Source organism: Pezoporus wallicus, unplaced genomic scaffold, assembly GCF_028554395.1.
Source record: "Pezoporus wallicus isolate ANWC-B61680 ecotype Strahan unplaced genomic scaffold, APGP_CSIRO_Pwel_v1 contig_8090, whole genome shotgun sequence".
In the NCBI taxonomy this organism is placed as follows: Eukaryota; Metazoa; Chordata; class Aves; order Psittaciformes; family Psittacidae; genus Pezoporus; species Pezoporus wallicus.
In genome coordinates this window covers 301,073-318,714 of record NW_026642841.1, presented here as the reverse complement: position 1 = coordinate 318,714, position 17,642 = coordinate 301,073, and the positions used below count along the sequence as shown (strand labels likewise).

Here is a 17,642-nt window from a genome sequence, read left to right as displayed (position 1 = left end):
GTTAAGCATTCTGCACACCTTGAGAAGGTCTCGAAATCGAAGATGTCATTTGTTTCGGATTATCAGACAGCTCTGGGAGCTACGGAGAAATCTGTGTCGATGTCTTCTATAATCCCGTCCAAGCAATATTTGTTCCACTGTGTGAAATAACTCAGTGACTTTCTAATTACACAAATCTAATTAAAGGCTGAATGTAACGACTGTGCCTAATCATAATGATACACCCATTTCATTAAAAAACAAAAAAAAAGAAATTGCTTGTGTACAACAACCCACCTAATTTAGTACAGAATTAATATCTGCCTCCCTGGTTGGGAGCTGTGCAAGCACCAGCTCGCGTGGGCACCCCAGGGAGGTCTGCACAGCCACGCTGAGTCTCGTGTAGCTGTGTTAGGAATGCTGGCTCCCTTGTAAAGGGGCTCTTAAGAGGTGTCTGTGTGAGATGGGGATGAGAAAGGACTCTCCCAGCTGGCCAAGGCTTTGGGGAACTATGGTCTTGCCCCTGGACCAAGCTTTCAGGTGGCCACTGAGCTGGGTTTTAGTGGATTTTGTGTCTGAAGCTCAGTGGTGGTAGGGCAGCAGAGGTGCCTTTGCTTCATTTTCATGTCAGCTCTAACTGATCTGGTCTGTTCTCAAAGAGCAAAGCAGCCCACGCAATTATTTATCTCACACTGAAGATCTTTCCTCCTGTGGCTTTCAGTGCACCAAAGTCAGGAGAGGATGGCACTGATCTCATGAAACCCTGTTGAGTAAAACTTCTCAGACCCGCTTTTCCTGCAAGGTCTTTGCCATCAGCAGTGAGGTAAAAGCATAGAACCACTGCAGTGAGCAGAAAACCAGCACCAGCTGCACTGTCTGGGTGCCAGGCAGCTTGTCAGGCCTCTGCTAACTGATGCTCTGGTCTATTGATTCTTCCTTTCAGCTCTAATGCAGTGCCTGCTGTTACAGGAGCTCCAGCGGCATTCCGATGAGGAAGAACTGGTTAGAGCAAGGCACAGACCTTAATCCATGCAGTCGAGTACAAGTTATAGAGGGAACGGCTGCACTTAGAGATCTGGGATTGTCTAGTCATATTTTTCATAGAATCCCAGAATGGTTTGGGTTGGAAGGGACCTTCAAGCTCATCCAGTTCCAAGCCCCTGCCACAGGCAGGACACCTTCCACTAGAGCCGGCAGCCCCAAGCCTGGTACTTGGTGCGGTACCTTATTGCTGAAATCACTCTTGTAAAAAATGGCTTTATCCTTTCCTTGCCTTGCTGAATGCAGGAGGAATTTTGTCTTGCAGCATGGAGACTGTACTCAAATTTATCAGATCTGCAAGAATTCAGATGTCAGAGGAGAGCTAAATATGGGACAGAGGGAATAATATCAGGGCAGTGAGGTTAAATAGATAGATAATTGATTTTTTCAGTGATGGTCTCGGGTGTAAATCCATTGAGGTTAATGAAGTAAGGCAAATTGAATTGAAGAGCCTTGTATGGAAAGCTTAGCCTGGCATATAGCAGGTTTCAGAGGCTCCTTGTGGTGCTCCCATGGTGGTTTTTATGTCTGCGTCTTGGTGTCAGCATTTTGCTCATTTACGTTGGCTGAGGGGAGCTGAACTCTAATGGCTGCAACCATTTTAACTTGCAAGCAGGAAAGGAAACCCCCTTCTTGTTTCTTTACTTAAATACATGGTATGTGTGTTGCAGGGGTTTGTTTCTGATGTACCTGCAGTTATTTGGTGGACCTCTGGACCACTTGCTCTAGTGGTGTTGCACAGCCCTGAGCTTGCTGCATCCCAGCCCTGTGTTTCTGCAGTTCTCTTGGAAAAGCCCTCTGAGGCATTGCAATTAGAAGTATTTTTGGGATGAGACATCAAATATTTGTCACAGAAGCACTCGTGACGTTTTGGCAAGCGTTAGTTCTGGAACCTGAATTAAAATGTGATACGGATCACTGTATCCTGACCTGAGTTGAACTGGGGATGTGTGTTTGACTTGGGATGTGGATGCATGCTGATTGCAGCCACACAGCTCAAGTGGGAAGGGAAGGGAGGTCTGGCAGTCTCTGGATTCAAAAGCCCATCGGGATTTTGGTGGGAGGTGATACACAGCATACAAGGAGGGTTTGCTACAAATGGCACATCCAGCTGTGACTTAGGGGACAGAGGAGATGCTCTCCCTGCCAAAAATCTGATGCTTGAGCTTACAGGCTCGTGTCATGCCATGCTGCTTGCTTCTGAGAGGGATGGGTCCCAGCCCTGGGAGCTGGCACGCTGGCGCACTGGCACCAACACATGCTGTGACCTTTTGGTCCACAGCTCTTGTGGCCCCCAACTCTTGCATACCTTGCACCCCAGCCGAGCATCCCCCCAGCAGGACCTGCCCCCCATGTGCTGTAACACCCAAGCATTCTGCAGAGGACACTTCACTGTGGCAGTACGAAGGCTGTGCCTGGGTTTCCTATGGAGGTGGCCCACAAGAAAGGGTTGACCTGAAGTCTTCTCAGGCCATAGAGATGATGCTTCACTAATTTCTTTCCTGCTGGCCTCAAAGCTTGTGGGAAGGACACGTCTCATTACAGAAATGTGTCCGAGGGTTCAGCCATGAGCAGAGGGTCTCCGGTCCTTTGCATCACTTACGCCTGGCCGTTGTTAAATCCTTCATGTCTGTCATGGGTAATAAATTACACCCTGCCCATTCCCTGGCTGTTGGTGCACTGCTCCATGCAGCTAATTCAGCAGGACCCTTTGCTGCTCATGGCCAGACTTCTGAAAGCTTCTCGAGTCCTCTTAGCTCAGAGTTTGCTGTTCTAAATGATGCTGACAGTGAGCAGGATGCCTCATCTTCCCTGCAGCCCCAGCTGCTGCTTCCCAACACCCGCTGGGCTCTGGCACAGCACTGTTTAACCTTGGTAAATGAAACTTTGCAGGTGTTATTGGAGGAGAGGACTCTGCCAAGCAGCAACCCCCTGGGTCTCATCTGTTCTTTGGCTTTCCTTGTGATTACCTAGACTCCTCTAACAGCAAGACAGGAGCAAAATCAGGCTGAGAAAACCTTAATCTTATCATGGCCTTTTGCAGCATTTTTCTCAAACTTGGAAATTGGTGGGAAAAACAGAAGAAAGCTTTACAGACCACAGCTTCCACCCTAGGTAAGCTTCAGTGTCAGGCCTGGTATGCACTGGGATACTGGTATACAGTTACATATGCAGCAGCTATTGCAGGGAAGTCAGTACTTGAGAGACGCTGTCCCAAATGCAGCAAAATATTCCTTCAGGCATATTTGAGTCTTTCTGCCTTTTGTAGTGAAGGATTTGTGGTGCAGCCAAAATTCTCATGGCAGGGAATCCACGTGGCTTGGCTGCTCCTCTTGCTCCGGTTTTGAGGGATGCTTCATTCCTGTGTGGTTGATGCTTGTGTCTTATCAACTGTGGCCATCCACGGGCTGGTTGAGCAGTAGTCATAGGACATGGCTATTCCAGAGTGGGCTGTTCTTTAGGGCTGCCACCTGCCAGCCATGCCACCGTGAAGTTGTATCCTGCTGCTTTTAGCACTGGACCTTGTCCCTGGAGCTCTGGCCCTTTGGGCTGATGAAGAACCAAACCTCATCTGCAGCAGATGCCCACATCTGGTGTAGGGCAGGACCCATGAGGAAGGCACGGTGGGAGCACTTTGGGCTGCACAGAGCAGCCCAGCCCTGCACCAGTGTAGTACATCTCCCACCCACCTCAAGATACAGCCTTTAGGAGAGATTTTCTTCTTGGATCCCAGAAACTCCACACAGTCTGAGTATAAACCTGATGACACCTGGATCCCAAGCTCCCTAATGTGGTGGGGAGAGCCTTTACCAGAGCAGTGATTTCCATCCCTTGTCGTTCCCCTCTGTTCCTCTGCATTACCCTGCTTTGTGCGGCAGCTAAAATTAATTGAATGAAAGGTGTGAGCCTGCAAAGAGGGAAGAGAAAGGGAACCCCGAGTCTGCCTGAGAAATTGGACTCCTACAGCTGGTAGGAGCCTGTCTGTCACGCAGGCAGCATGTGTGGAGGTTTCAGCCTCCCTTGTTGGACAGTCACTGGCTACATAAACAAACAAGCTGTGTTTCTGTCTTCGGTCACCCTACCAATGCCTCTTGCTAGCCTTGACTTCTTGTCTTGTCTCTGTATTTTTAGCTGCAGAACATCCTGTCCCCACAGCCGGAGGGGACCCGAGTTTTCTCATACCTTCCTGAACGCGTGAAGCCAGCTCTCGCCCTTCTCTGTGTCCCAATTTAGAAAAGGAGAGGGTGGCAGTGCAGTTTCTTCCCACTTGTACTGGTGTAGCTGAGCTGAGGACCTGAGATGTGAATACCCACTTGCCTGGGAGCTTATTGGTGGTTGTGCTGAATAAGAGTCTTTGTGAAAGGGGGAGAAAGGCGCTTAGGTGAGATGGAGTGACATAAGGCAGGGGAGCCTTTGAGTGCAGTGGTCTGTGGTCACAAGGCAAGGACCCAAGAGTAGGGTACAGACTGAAACTGTTCAGTGCAGGGGCTTCTGCACTGCACTTATCTCCTGCAGTACATGTCCGGGTATCCGCAGGTCTGCATGGAGCAGGAATCACGGTGTGTGTGCTCATCCAGGAGCCAGTGTGAACCGTGCTTTCCTTCTTGAGCCTAGCACTGAGGGGGCCCAGTGTGGTTTTTCCTTCTATCTCGTTCATATACAGAGAAATGGAGGAACAAAATAAACCCCCACACTTGATTACACTCAGCAAAATGCAGTGTTTCTTTATATCCTACTGAGAGGGGGATGAATTTAGGAGTTTATTCTCCTTTACTTAAAAGCCCAAAATGATTTAGCACAATGCAGACTGAAATGTCACTTTGCATAAATGATCAAATGTTCTTCTGTTTGGCAAATGCTGGCCTGAACACATGTTTATTTTATGTCATTTTCAGTCATGCTAAATCCACCTTTGCATCCTTCTCGACTCGTGTACCAAAATTCACCCTCTCAGCCCTTGCATTTTCCTAGTCCTGCTTTTGGACCCCCCCTGCCCTGTCTGAGCATCTCCATCCCAGTTCTCACCACCAGATTGGTGGGGCTACAGGCTCAGCTCCTCACCATCCTCTTTACTCCCTGTTTCTGCACCGAAGGCCTTACTCAGGTGCTCACTTAGGCATGGACTTCAATTTAAGCAGCTGAATGGCTCCCTCGATGGAATTAAGGCTATTTGTGTGCTTGGAGTTAAGTACACGCTGAAGCACTTTGCTGGATGGAGGCATAAAAGCGCACGAGCTCCAACCGAGCAGTAAAACAGGTTTATAAGGCGCTGGGGGCTGCCAGCCCCATTCCTTGTCCCAGTGGCTGCTGGTATAAGATGTCCTGGGAATTGTGTAAGCTCCCTGCCCTCCGCTGGTGCAGACTCAGTGTCCTGAGGCCTGTTGTGTGTGCCACACTGATGAGTGTCCCTGAAGGATTGTATGAGCACCTTGTACACTGGGTGGGAGCCATTCAAGGTGACAGGCTGCTTTCTGTCTGCTTGCTAGCCTGCAGTGCCCGTGCTCGGAATATGTAGCTGCAATATAACAGAGGTGCTGTTTTGGCCCATTGAGGTGTCCCAAAGCAGGCAGGGTACAGGGTGATGGAATGAGTCCCAGCCAGGGTGCCCCGGCATGCCCATCCCCATGCTGCAAGTGCCATCGTGGGAAGCGCCACACAGGGATTATTCAGTCAGAGAGATAGAAAGCAAGACTAAGCAGATGCAGGCATAGGTTTTACTCAGTGCAATTGGGCTCATGTGGGTCCAGCTGCTCCCCAGGTCCCAGCAGATGGATCACGCCATCACATTCTGATCTTGCAGATTTGGTGGCGATGGCTTGAGCTTGCCCTTCTTGTCCTCCGCCAAGAGAGGGTGGTGTGGGCTTATGTTGTTATCCCGCTGCAAACCAGGCTGAGAGAAGGCACTGCAGGCTACACAAGGTTAGCTGGTTTTCAATTAAAGCAGAAATACGTATTTATTTTGCAGGGACAGCCATGCAGATCCTTAACAAGAGGCTGCTGCTGGATTTGCAGGGGCGCTATTACCTGACCTCCCTGTGCAACTGATGCTACCCAAGCTAATAATTTCCTGTCCAAGTGCCAGTCTGAACAGCTGAGATATTTTGCATTTTTTTAATGGCTCTACTGTGCCTGAATTAATGGGAAAAAATGGACTGAAACTACAATGAAGGTATTGAAGGGAGAGAATGACAAATTGGCTTTAGAACATGGCAGCGGCAAGCACTGTCAGGGGTTCATGCACTGACCTTTATCTAAACAGAGCTGAATGTAACAGATAAGAATATTTAACAATAATTAATGTCACATCAATGCAGGGAACAAAATGACTACATCAAGAAGGCAAGAAATCCACTGCAAATTACTCAAAAGAGAAATGTCAGCTTTTTCATATCTCTGCCTTGCCTTGTGCTGGAATTAGACGGGAGGGCACGCGAGTAAAGAAGCTATTAAGAATGATTTAGGGACTGGATCACGCATACATAAAAGAGCTAGAGAGGCAGAACAACAGCAGGTCTGCTGGACCAGAGCTGTGTAAACTCAAACGCCAAACTGAGCTGATAATTGGGTGTGGGGATAAATGTGTATAAAGCACTTATCTCTGCTACTGAAGTTTTGACAGGCAGTTCAGGGTTTCCTTTTCCTTTCTATCTCTGGGTGCGTCAGCAGGCACCTCTTGCCCTGGTAGCTGAGCCCTGTGTGTTTTACAGATGGTGAACTGTGGCTGGCCAGAGATATTGAGATGCTTTTCATTCTGTTGCCACATTGGGGTTATCCCAGGTTCCCAAGGGGGCATGTGGAGGTTGGCATGGGTCTGGAGTTGCTCTGTCCCCTGCCACAGGCAGTGTCAGTGCTGGGCTAGCAATGGAGAGAGAAGCAGCTTGGGCTCCAGGAGATGCCTGTGTTCATGTTGCAGACCAGGGCCCAGTTTGCAGTTCCTATTTAATTTAAAGGATGGTCAGTGGCGGTCCATTCACCCATCCGTCAGTGGTGGATTTCATCAGTCAGTCCGCATGGCAAAATAAGCTGAGTGAGGAGGAGTGGGAAAGTTGTTTCAGGGAGAGTGCTGGGCATCTGCAGTTCCATAGAAATATTTACTGCTGACAACTGGCAGCAGGTGATGGGAGAAGATCCTGAGCTGAGCATGGGATCGTCACCTTGCTGCACATCCTTTATTGATAGCTGCAGGTCATAGAATCCCAGCCTGGTTTGTGTTGGAAGGGACCTTAAAGCTCATTCGGTTGCAAACCCCTGCCACAGGCAGGGACCCCTTCCACTAGAGCAGCTTGCTCCAAGCCCCTGTGTCCAACCTGCCCTTGAACACTGCCAGGGATGGGGCAGCCACAGCTTCTCTGGGCACCCTGGGCCAGCGCCTCAGCACCCTCACAGGGAAGAGCTTCTGCCTAAGAGCTCATCTCAGTCTCCCCTCTGGCAGGTTAAAGCCATTCCCCTTGGCCTGTCCCTACAGGCCCTTGTCCCAAGCCCCTCTCCAGCTTTCCTGCAGCCCCTTTAGGCACTGGAGCTGCTCTAAGGTCTACCCTTCAGGAGCCTTCTCTTCAACTGAACCAGCCCAGCTCTCTCAAGCTGTTTTCTTTCTGGTTGTACCTTAAAGGCCAGGTCTGTCTGCAATGCTTCACTCAACCTGCAGTGCTGCTGGCCACTGATCTGTTCCGTCTGCTCTGTAAGGTGCCTCTGGATTAGCAGGGCTGTGAAACATACCTGTCCAGTTGGCCTGGTGACCTTTTGACAGCAGGAGAGAACTTACAGCCAGAAGATGGAGATGTTGTGGTTTAAAATTAGAAACAATGGTGACCTGTATCTTTGCCTCTTGAAGTGGAACAGGAAAACTGACCATCCCTGATCCCATCTCTGCCTAAAAGCTACGGTGCCAAGTTTGGCTCCTCTGATTCAGCCAGTAAGAGTGTCTGATGCGCTCGGCTGCTAATCAAACCTAGCCCAAGGTTGAATGAGCAAAGAAATTCCAATTAGAGGATCTGAATATTGATTCACCGGGGAGAAAATATGACATTAAAGGATGACTTGAAGACTAAAGCCAAACTGACGTATTGCTTAAGCTGAAAGGCCATGAATTTGCATCAGAATGTAAGTGCAGGGCTTTGACAACCACAGGCAACAAATTAAAGTGCATCAGTTAAACAGAGTTCATCCCTGTTTTACCTCCCGTGGTCAGAAGTATGGAAAAGACACTTGTTAGAAAAATACGAGCTATTTAAATCCCGAGTGTTAGTGGTAACAGCCAGGAAGGCACAAAAGCGCAGACATCTCTGCTCTGCATCGGATTTCAGGCGTCTCATTTTCAGGAGTGCACAGTCCTGTCAGACCAGCCGAGCAGACAAAGGAGCCTGGGAACGCTCATGCTCCGAGCTGAGCTGCTCTGTGTTTGTTTTGAGGTGGAATGGTTTGGTTTCTCCATGTTCCATGGTGTTCTCTCCTAGTACTCCGGTGGAATTCCCACCTGCAGATTTTGGAAGGGGATTTCAGTAGAAGAGAGGCTGAGGCACAAGCAGCTCCAAGCTCTCGTGGAAAGCCCATGCCCCACAAGATCTCAGCATAGAGGGATACATGTAATGATTCTGATTTTGGCTTTCCTCAGATGGAAAAGCCTCAGTGGTGGAAGAAGCTGGTTTGGGAAAGCAGCCCTAAATCCCATGGGGACTCCCTAGAAGCTCAAAGGATGAACTCCAGGCCTCCTTTCCCTTGTAACAAGCAGCATAACCCATATACACAGCCCTCCTTGCTCTTCCTTGATTCTGCTCTGGGCAGAAGGTTGACTGAAACTCTCAGTGTTAACTTGACAAACGTGTTTCGTTGCTGAATGATGCCATTTCTTCTCTCCCATTCCAAAAGGAATTGTTCCTGGGAAGTTTGAGGGAACAAAGGAAGGAAGGAACCAAAGAGAGTTTTCAAGTTACACCATCTGATTCTTCCTGAGATGTTCTGCTGGTGTCAACCTTTTCTACGTGCACACAGAGCTGGTGCTGTTTCACACCTGCTCCACGCTTGGTTTTAAATGACACATAATTATGACAGGCAGTGGAAAGATGAAGCTTTATCCCCAATTAAATTGCATTTTCTGACTCTTCATTTCCTGTCCTAGTTGAGGAGGAAACCCCTGGAGAGCAAGATCTTTAAGTTTAATGAAGTAGGAGGTGCCTGCAGAATTAAATTAAAGGTGATTTAGAAGAAAATCAGTGCTGATGTGTGGTGTTCCCAGAGTATCGTGATTGTGTGTGGTGCCCTGGGGAGTGTTTTGGATTGCTGGAGATGCTGATGTTAGAATCTCAGGCCATCAGATGAGAGAGTGTGGAAATGTATCTATCCCTATGGCAGCACTGGGCTGGTCCCTCTACCTTTTCTGGAGTCCCTGATGGATCCCACTGCTGGTGCTAGTGCAATGGCTCATGTTTGGTACGTGGCCCTGGGGGGAAAGACGAGCGGCACCAGTCCCATGGGAACATCCTTGGTGGCCCTTTGGATGAGCAAGGACGCATCTCTTGTTCCGTACAAAATAAGTTAGAAACCCCTACAACAGATTTTCTGGTTCCAGGTCTCCTGCCCTTGGCTGTTAGCAACTGGTGCAGAATTGTGGCTTTGGGGAAATCAGAAGATGTTTTCATCAGGGTCTTCAACTCTGCATGGCAGGGAGGCTGCAAGTGCGGTGCTGGGGTGACATTTGCTGTGCTCTGAGCTCTGCTGGACCATGAGCACCACGTTCCAGCCCCACTGCTTCACCGGGCAGCTTCCTTTGCTTCTTCATCAACATTCAGCCCAGTGTGTCCAGTCCCCTGCCCTGAGGACAAGTCTTGGGTATTTAAGGGTCTATGATCTATCTTAGTCAGTATCTGCACTATTTCATCCTTTATGCCTTCCCCCAACTTCCTCTGAATGCCATCCAGCCCCTGTGATTTATTACCCTTCAGTGTGTTGCGCTTTTTGTTGGAGAATTTATATTTAATTTTTATGCCTGTTATCATTCAGGGAGAGAAGGGAAATGCTTTGGGAGCCCAGAGCGCAAATAAAGCAGCACGTTTTAGTGCAGTTACTTTGTTTGAAAGATGCTCTGTTTTGGCAGGGTACTTTCCTCCTTCCTCCTTCACTTTTTGCATTGTGGGTTGAAGTGATTCTAGAAAAATCACAGCATGGTGCACTCTGGTGATTGACTCCAGCCTTGCAAGGGCTGGAGTCTGCTGCTCCTGCTGCCTCAATCCAGTAGGACTCATACAATAAAGAGGAACTGAGTATGAGGCAGGACAGTTTGGTCTTTCATGTCAAAAGGAAAAAGAGGGATTACAGAGCAGCAGAGGTGGACTTCCCTGTTTTAGCTCCCTTGATCTTCTAATGGTGAGGTTTTTCAATGCCACCTCCTGTACAGCTTCCACTTCAGGCTGTCAGTCAACTTTGTAGATCTCACCTAGGTCTAGTTTAACATCCCAAGGGACACAAAGAGGTGCACTAATTTGGCGCTTGGTCTCAATGAGGTGCGCAGTGGAGCCAAGAGTAAGACTCAGATGCTCTTTGATGCCCCATGTCCATCTTCCTCCCCCATATTTCCCCTCCCTTTGCACACTTTTGAGTTGTTTTTAACATCAGGAGAAGGCTTTAGGAGCAAGATAAGTGGGCTTATAGCCTCCAGCAGGCATGATTAGAGCAGGCCATGAGCCATTTGCTTTTCCATATCCCTTACTGTCTCTGAGAGCTGATGTTAAGGGGCTCTGCTCAGTGTTGGTTTGATCATGAGTTTCACTTATTCTGTGCTTGTTTTGCATCTCTCCTGCATGAAGGCCCATTCGCATGGCCTTGCTGCACTCGTCGTTGATTCCAGCACTTCTGATATTCTGTTGAACTTCTGAGAGATGCTGCTAGATCTCTGGAGAAGCTCAATTAACTTGACTGATGGGTCCATTTAAATGGGCGGGAATTGGGGAAATAACACTGGGAAGTTCTGTTGTGTTTTTGGATGATGGAAATGTTGGCCATGAGGCAGTGTCCTCTGCTTTTAGCCTTTGTCACTGTGGTGACCTCTTCATGCAGGCTTGGAACCCCTGTGCAGGATGGATCATCAATGTGCAGAGGCTTCTGCTGTGAAAGCCAGTGTGTCACCTCTGCTCAGCTCACTAGATAGCGTGACCTCATTGTTGCTTGAAGCCCAGTGCTTCATTTCTCTCTCTTTAGTGCTTTCTCTGTTATAATTAAAAGCTCCATTCCAGTTTGACCTTTTGCAGTGCGGTGGCGTAGCTGAGACTGAATTGAGCCTCTAAGTAAGGAGGTGTCTCCTGGCAGGCTGGGTGGCCAAACTATAACCAATCATCACCCTAATGTTTATGATGACTGACAGGAGCCCTGACTGCCCCTCCTGCCCTTCCCATGGGATCAGGCATGTATCAGCACGTATACCAGAGTTGTTCACAGAACAGGGTGGGAAAAGTATTGCTCTTTCAGTAAGATCCATGGTTACACAGGAGACATTGCTTGGAAGGCAGGGGTGGGAATCCTCAGTTTCGAGGAGATTGGAGAAAGCAGAGCAGGAATCTCAGTGATTTATTGCCTCTGTTGTAGATCAGTAGCCTGAGAAGTCTGATTTTAAGGAATAGATTTAAATCACTGGATCTTTTTAGTGGCTTAGGCGCTGGAGGGGGGTATGGAGACCTGAATCAAGTTTCCATCAGCTATGGACTGTCTCAGCCCATGGCAGGGAAGGGAAAGCACCTTAAATTGAAGTCCCAGGAGGTATCCTGGCAGCTTGGGGACTTAAAGAAACTGACATAAAGCAGAACATTTCAATAACATCAACAAAATGTTTCAATTTGAGTTTGTTTAACCCAAACCAAAATTCTCACTTTCAAAACAGAAAAAAAAACCAACAAAACAATGAAAAATGTTCTGTTTACAGTGGCTTGAAGAAAACCCTGTTTTCAGGGTTTTCAGTTTGAAGAAACCCCGTTTTCCCTGAACAAATCCCAGCCATCATGACCAGTAATTGTTGCCTGCTCCTATCTGCTGGATGCCTTGTTCTCTGCGAGTATGAACACGATGTTCAGCAGTTCCTGTGGGATTTCTCATGACCAAGCCAACCCGGACCACCTCCTCAGCAGCTATCCCGAGCACTGAGCCCTGTGAACACAAGTGACTGTCTGCGCTGGGTTGAGCTCCTTGCTAAGCAGCTCAGAGTCTTAGCTCCGAAAGCCCTGGGTCTGATCCTTGCAGACAACCAGCCAGCAGCTTGTCTTTCCAGTGCAGCGCACCCTTCCCTGCTGAGGGTTAGAAAGTACTGGATTATCTGCTTACCACCGCTGGTACCAAAACCTCTGTGTCCTGATTCTTGCAGGGTGAAGCTGAGACCACAGAGAGGTGCTGTGCCTGCTCCCAGACCGGTGACGGGAAGGACTGACAAACCCCAAGTGCCCACACCAGTCCCGGTGAGTAACTGTGTCTTGAGGTGCCTTTAGACATGAGGAACGGCAGGAGAGATCCCTGTAATTCCCTGCTGTTCTGTTGTGCGCGGTGTGACTCGGTGGTGAGATTAGGGGCAGCAAGGGCACCTTGCTTGAGATGCTGAGTTGGAGGAGTGGCCTTCATGCTGTATTTGGGCTGAAGGTGTTCTCTCTTAGAGTGTGCTGAAAGTGGCCTCGTCTTGGCCTGATGTAAGCGTTCAAGGAGTCAGAGGTTGATGGATGTGCTGAGAATCTGCCATTCCCTTGTGTGCTATTGGCAACAGAAACAGGATTGCTTTAATTACACCCTGATGAGCAGATTGTGAGTGTTTGGGGCATGGTGGTTTCAGCATGTTTTCATTTCTGATTTATTGCTTGTATTTCTTCTGAAAGTTGTAAGTTTTGGTTTGCTGTGAGTGAACACGACTATGAATGTGAGCTCTGGGTAATGCAGAGGTGGGCTCTGCTCTTGACTTCCCTGATGCACGCACCAGAGCAAGAGATTGCGAGGAGCAATTGGGGAGAAGTGCTGTGCACGGAGACACTGTGCTTGGGGCAGACTCAAACCTTGCAGAGCTGGTGTGGTGGTGAAGGAGGTGCCCTGAGTTTGATCACAACCCTGGTGCTGCCTGTGCATAGGGTAGGCGAGCATTCTCTTGCAGATGGGCTGGAGAAAACACACAGGTAGCCTGAGCTGAAAGTAGCTCTTGAACGAAAAGGTTTTGTGGAGGGATGGGAGAGGGTTTAGGGATCATGTCCAGTGACAGCATGACCTAAGTGATGGGAAATGCTGGTCCAGGAATCACTGTGGCTATTAGAAACTTGCTGTGCTTCCTGAGCAATGGAGTTGGTGAATACCTGAGCTGGGAGTCTGGTTCTGGGGGAGTTTTGTTTCAGTGAGAATGGACTCAAGATGAATAAAACTTGGAGTTTGCTTCCGCAGAGGGTGAACGAGTCATTGTCCTGTGCACAACTCATGACATGAGGATGGAGCAGTGTGATGTTTTCAACAGTGGACTTCCCCTCCAGAGAGATGAAAAGAAGTCCTCAGTTTCCAGTTGAGCAGGGTTTGCAGTCCTGGTGTAACACATGGGTTTTAATTGGTATCATGGTTGATTTTTTCCTTGGGAACTTACACGGGAGTGAGAAAACCCAAATGTGATCAGATAAAACTTGTCGTCATACAGGCATGAGCTCTGCTGTTGCTTGGTGGACCCCAGCAGATAGCACATACAGTAAATAGGATCCAAGAGTTTTACACTCCTTGCCCTATTTGGAAATCTAATCCAGGAAACTCCGAATAACAGAGGGGAAAAGATTGACCTGAACTTTTTGAAACCTAAACCAGGCAGTTGAAGGACAAAGGGAATTTGTGTCTGCTTATAATTTGTCTAAAATCATTTTCTGCTTCTAGTATAATATACCTTCCCTTAGTAGTGGTGAGAGTATCTTGACATAAAGTAGGACTTAAAGCTTCTGACATTCAGATATGTTAAACAAATGAGCTGACTAAAAGGTGTTTTCCGCATGAATAAGAGAACTCCTGTGCCCTCATTCCGTAGACCAGGATTTAACTCAGCAAATAAAATCATGGGATTCAGCAGCATTGAAGAATTACCTTATTTTATTAATATTCAAAACGTTTAAAAAGGAGGAACACTGGCAGTTGTTTCTAAAAGTTTTGGTTTGGCTGTTGGCATATTTAACAGTGCTTTGCACTATGGAGCCTTCTTTTGTACAGGGTACTTACTGTAAGTGGAGGAAAGTGTGTGCACAGGCTGCAGGGCGTGAACTACAGCAACTTCTTCAGCGCATGAGCTCTTCACTTTCATGAGACTCCTGAACTCTTGAGTGCTGCTGCTTGATTGTTTGCCTTTTTACATTCCACTTCTCCCTCCAGTCATTGACAGTGCACAGAAGAAGGGCTGGTTCAGAGGGGGCTGTGAAACTACCCATTTCTTGGGGGATGCAGGAGAAGCTGTGAAAGTACCTGTCATTGAGGCAGCTGGAAAAGAGCTCTGAGGGTAACTCTGGGGAGCTGGGAAGGCTGATGAAAATGCTCGTTATTGCAGCGATGCGGGGAAGATCGCAGAAATACCTGTGGTTGAGTCCACCCGTACAGGGTTGGAAGTGTCTCGTAGTGAGAGGAGGACATGGAGCATCCTAGGTAGCTCAAGAGAAACTGGATGGATGAAATCATCTGTCTTAGAAAAGGCACGGTGCTGGAGTGTGCCATTGCAGTGTCTAATCACACGTAAAGCCAGGCTGTAATCGCTTGCTCCGGTCATTTATCAGCTTCAGCAGTTCCTGTCCTTCCAGGATTAGGATGGCACTCAGTAGCCCTTTAAGCTACAATCTGGTAGTGACCTTCTGAGCACCCTGTGGGCCAAGGAAGGAAGCAATGTAACAGGTCTGCTTAATTTAGAAAAGACAGTGCAGGTCAGGAGGAGGGTGCAGGTATCGGGGCCCAGCCGATGCTGTAGGTGCGGGCTCTGGGTGAGGGCTGCAATAGCCGGTGTGGAGGAGGCTGCGAGATATGAGTGGTGCCTCGCAGGGTTCATCATCAGCTCTAAACAAGCCCCTCTGTGCCTGGGATCCCTTTGTCAAGGAAATGAACGTGCCGTAGGAGAACTCTTGTATCTCACTGTAAAGTTGTAATTCATTCCAGAGGCTCCGAGGTGTCACAAACCATCAGAAAACAACCTCAGCCCTTTAGGAGCAGCAGTGTGCAAAGCCATGAGAGCAGGGGGAGCCTCCTGTTGACTGCTGGCTCTCCTGTTTGCAGCGCTTGCTTTACAGCAATAACATTTCTAGAAGTGTGGGCAGGTAGTGTGTGGCTGGTGCAGGCTGGCTTTGCCCTTTGTGGCTTGTTTTCCTTTTTTACAATATAAAGAATTTATTTCTCTGTAGGCACTTAGATGGCAGGATTTCTGCAGTGGGGATTCTGATGTGTGCATGCACAAGTTCTTCATTTCTTTTCTCTTTGGAAGACTATTGAATGCAATATCTCATCAGCAGCATCCCTTCCCAGCACAGGGATTACAGTAGAGGACCAGGTGAAGCTGAAATACCCAGTAGTTCAGAGCAGGGTGCAGCGCACTTTGCTTTCTGAGCCCTGTTACCAGGTCCAGATATTTCTGACTGTGACTTTGTGAAATTAAAGTAATTACAAGAACACAGTAAAATTCAGTTGTCTTTGGTGGCTGACTCTCACTGATCTTTATCTACAGTAAATAAATGCAAAGACCCAGTTTAAAATCCTTTCTAAGTAGACTCTCTAGAAGGATTGCCCACATGTCTCTGCTGGAAGTAATCTAATTGCATGTACAATACTTATAAGCGCCTGGCTGGAGGATGTTCCCAGGGCTGGTTCATCTGGAGCAGGTTTTGTCTGGAGCAGGTTCATGCTCGCCTGTGAGCTCTGCCTAGCAAACACAAGGTGAGAGGAGCACTCTCCTCCCACAGAGACCATGGTCCGTGACCGCTATCTGCAGGGAAGCAGGTGAATTTTGAACTAGGAAACCCATGTTCTCGGCGCTCCGGTTTGTTTTGAAAGCCGAGTGCGTCAGGGGTTGTTTTGATTGAAGATGATTGCAGCTGCAAGCGCCAGGTCTGTGGTCTGCAGGCTCAGACCCTGGTGTCAGCCAGCTCTGAAGTTCTTTCCGATGGAGCCATCCCCTGCCTTTGCCCCCATGTGTGTTCTGCCTGTGCAGAGCTGAGCTTAGCTGGCTTTGAGTGGGAACCCGGCAGCTCCGATGAAGGATCAGGTTTTCCAGTGAGAGCCAAGTGCTGACAGACCGAACCTTAAAGCTCATCTAGTTCCAAGCCCTGTCGTGGATTGTGCATCTGCAAGCAGAAGGTTGTGTAGCTCAGGCATTCCTTGTTAGATGAGAAGAGCAGAGCATTTGCTGTTATTTAAGGACAGTAAGGCTGAACAGAAAATCAGACCTGCCTTCACACAGCATACATGATCCAGTGGATTGCCCTGTGCCTGGTTTGGGATTTAAAACCTCGCAAGCCCAAAAGACTCAAACACATGTCTAATCTGAAACCTATACATTCAGTCAAAACTCTTTGGCTCAAAGCAAGCCGTGGATTAATAACACCTTCCTGAGCCAACACTTAATTTCTAGGTCTGATCTGGTTTCCTGTGATCAACCACAACTTTTAATTCTTGTAAGAGCTGAGCAAGCAATTCATACTGAATACTGTATCTGACAAGTAAGTTTTCTGCAAAACTCGATCTTATCAAAATGACATCTCAGTTTAAATTATCTGATTGGGGGATTTTTGTGGGTTTAATTCCTGCATTTGCTTCTGGAAATGACCAGTTTCTCAGAGCTTCTGAAGACTTGAATTTTAATTCAGATTAAGACAGTGCACTAGCTGACAGATGATCATACGAGTCATAAAGCTCAAGCTTTATGTTTGCAGAATGGAACCTTAGAAGTTTCTGCATTGCTCCAGAGGGAAGTTCAGAGCTGCCCCGGGTGTTCATGGTCTATCATACCTGTGTTCCTGTCCGTGTATATGCGTTCATTGCTGGAGTGAGTTTGTGAACTCACGGGGTACTTACAGGCTTGGAGTGCAGTGGGTTGCATTTGTTAACACCTTAAATGCTTCTCAGAGGCACAAGCTGACGGCCATAAGGACTAGGGATGGGTTCTTCTCACCTCTTTCTGAAACTCCAGGTCCTCACCATTTTGGTTTGTTTTCCCCATCACCTACAAGGTGGTTTCTGCGTCTCCTGTCATGAACCAGTTGCTGCCCACTCGAGCAGTAATTGTGTATTGTGGAGAGAATGGCCAGGGGACGGGATTTAATGCTGGATGGAGACGTGTTTAAGTGTCTGCCTCAGGGGTCAAGTTCTCCATCACAGTTTTCCCAGGTTCTCTGGCCAGTTGGCTTAGGGACTATAGTGATAGGATAAGGGGTAACGGATTAAAACTTAAACAGGGGAAGTTTAGATTGGATATAAGGAAGAAATTCTTTACTGTAAGGGTGGTGAGGCACTGGAATGGGTTGCCCAGGGAGGTTGTGAATGCTCCATCCCTGGCAGTGTTCAAGGCCAGGTTGGATGAAGCCTTGGCTGACATGGTTTAGTGTGAGGTGTCCCTGCCCATGGCAGGGGGGCTGGAACTGGATGATCTCAAGGTCCTTTCCAACCCTAAC

General features: G+C 48.2%; 1 protein-coding gene across 3 annotated transcripts in view; it reads left to right on the top strand.

Annotated features, from left to right (window-relative positions):
- RALY (RALY heterogeneous nuclear ribonucleoprotein) overlaps positions 1–17,642 on the top strand; it is a 118,139-nt gene that overhangs the window by 28,715 nt on the left and 71,782 nt on the right. For all 3 annotated transcript variants that reach the window (XM_057432364.1, XM_057432363.1, XM_057432362.1), the window contains exon 2: positions 12,365–12,455. The gene's annotated coding sequence lies outside the window, so the exon portion shown is untranslated. The remainder of the gene's footprint in view (positions 1–12,364; positions 12,456–17,642) is intronic.